Source organism: Suncus etruscus, chromosome 11 (assembly GCF_024139225.1).
Source record: "Suncus etruscus isolate mSunEtr1 chromosome 11, mSunEtr1.pri.cur, whole genome shotgun sequence".
NCBI classification, from domain to species: Eukaryota; Metazoa; Chordata; class Mammalia; order Eulipotyphla; family Soricidae; genus Suncus; species Suncus etruscus.
The window spans coordinates 53696439-53698639 of record NC_064858.1 but is presented as its reverse complement, the minus strand read 5'-3'; the positions used below and the strand labels follow the sequence as shown (position 1 = coordinate 53698639).

General features: G+C 35.1%; 1 pseudogene; it reads right to left on the bottom strand.

Moving 5' to 3' along the window:
• Window positions 1-543: 543 nt before the first annotated feature.
• Window positions 544-1112, bottom strand: LOC126022081 (hypoxanthine-guanine phosphoribosyltransferase-like; annotated as a pseudogene).
• Between the last annotated feature and the right edge of the window lie 1089 nt (window positions 1113-2201).

The window sequence follows — 2201 nt, the reverse complement described above, 5'->3', positions numbered from 1 at the left end:
ACTGTTAACAAATCACCAGAAATAATTTGAATAAATGGAAATAACAGTATTATTAAAACATAACTAAAATAATTTCAGACTGCATGTTTTATCTGCCCTTAACACTTCCTCTAAGGTGCTTATCATTACTGAACAAATTGTCTGCTTCTTTACTAAACAACCATTGTGTAGCATCATTAGCAGTCATCATGCATTTCTGTTCTTTCCTGAATATATAAAAAGCTATCAATTATAAAGCTAATATATCTTCTCTTTTAATATTTCTTGCAGATACAACTTCAATAGTTCCATTCAGTAGTGGTGTCACTTGAAAGATAATTCATTCATGAATCAAACAGCAATCCAGCCAAAGAAAACTGAGTCATAAGTGCAAATAAAAGAGTCAGGAATGCAATAACTGATATTTCCAAGATCCCAAACAGATACAATTATTGAAGAAAGCATGCAATAAACTCAACTAAGCAGATAGATGACCACAGTTATAACATTTGCTAATTTGAGTGGTGTCTTCACTGAAATTACAGGTTTCCATATTGAACTGGACTATTCCATCTTAGGCTTTGTATTTGGCCTTTCTATTTTGCTAATGATACAAACATGATTTAACTCCTTGAAGTATTCATTAGAATTAAAGGCAGATCCCATGAAAAACTTGTCTGGAATTTCAAATCTAGCAAATTTATAGTTGGGTAAATCAATACTGTGAGGGGTCCTCTTCACCAGCAAGTTTGACAAACTTGACTATCTTTGCGAATATGCTGCTTGGACAAGTAAAACCTGCATTGTTTTTGTCAGTGTCAATATTGTCTTCCATTTTCCTTCAAGTTAAAGTTAAGAGGTCATCTCCATTGATGACTTTTATGTCCCCAATTGACTGATCATTGCAGTAACACTTTTATCAAATGAAATAAATAGTCATAGGAACGGTCAACAGTCACTGTTTCTGCTTAGGGCTTTGATGTAATCCAACAGGTCATCAAAGAATTTATGGTCCCCTCTTGGGCATGCACAGAGTGCCTCCTATCTTCTTCATCACATTATGAACAAGTGGTCCAGTTCATAATTAAACCATAAGGAATAAAACACCCTACCTCCAAATCCTCAATGTAGTAATTATGTGTTCAAAATAAATCAGATCAAAGTCAGAGGCCACTAATTATGACATTGGGGCTGTGCCATACTGGAAAGCACCAGTGTCAACTGAGAGTCAGTGACTTACAGAGGGGTGAGGGGGAGGAAGAAAAAGGGGGGGAAAGAAGAAGAGAAGGAGGGAGCTGACACACTTTTCTTTTTTTTTTTTTTTTTTTTGGGGGGGGTTTGGGTTCACACTTGGCAGCACGCTCAGAAATTGCTCTGGCAGGCTCGGGGGACCATATAGGATGTCTGAATTCGAACTGATGACCTTCTGCATAAAATGCAAATGCCTTACCTTCATGCTATCTCTCCCGCCCCTGGGAAAAGGCAGAGAGAGCTGACACACACCTTTTCTTTCTTTTTTTTGGGGGCGGGAGGGGGGTTTGGGTCTTTTCTTTATTAAACCTGTGGTTTTGTACTTCTCCTTGGTCCTCCTATACAGGAATTTATAGATTGACCTGTGGAATAAAAGTGTTATGCAACTTTTATAAAAACTTCAATAAACACTTTGATTCCTAAAGGTTTATATTTTTAAATTTTTAAAAAATTTCTCTACAGTGGATAGGAACATTTTCATTATCATAAAAATAATTTGTGAGAAATTATATACTAAAGTGATTTCCCCTGCAGTTTGTTATTATTTTCTTTCTTCAAATTCTTGAAAATGTGAAAGCAATTCAATTTTTATTATCTCAGTAATAGAAGAATAATATTCTGAATAAATTGATTGTATCATGCTGAGTTCTAAATTTTGAGAGTATAATTTTGCTTAAGATGTCAATAATTTAATTATTTTTAAACTCATATGTTTCTTAAATGTTCAACATTATGGAATCATAAAGTTGAATATGACAATTGTATAGCATCAAGGTTTATAGTACTGCAGCAGCCTCAGGGGGAAGTTTTACTGAGTTTCCGTTCGCCTTTGTTAACTATGAAAGCTCTCCTCTATTTTCCAGATGGACAGAGTCTATCTCTGTTCCTCTGTGCTGTAACAGTGGGGGAGTGGTGACTCCAATTTTTAGCTTTGATGGAAAGGATTATACAGAAATGTTTCTGAGAAATAA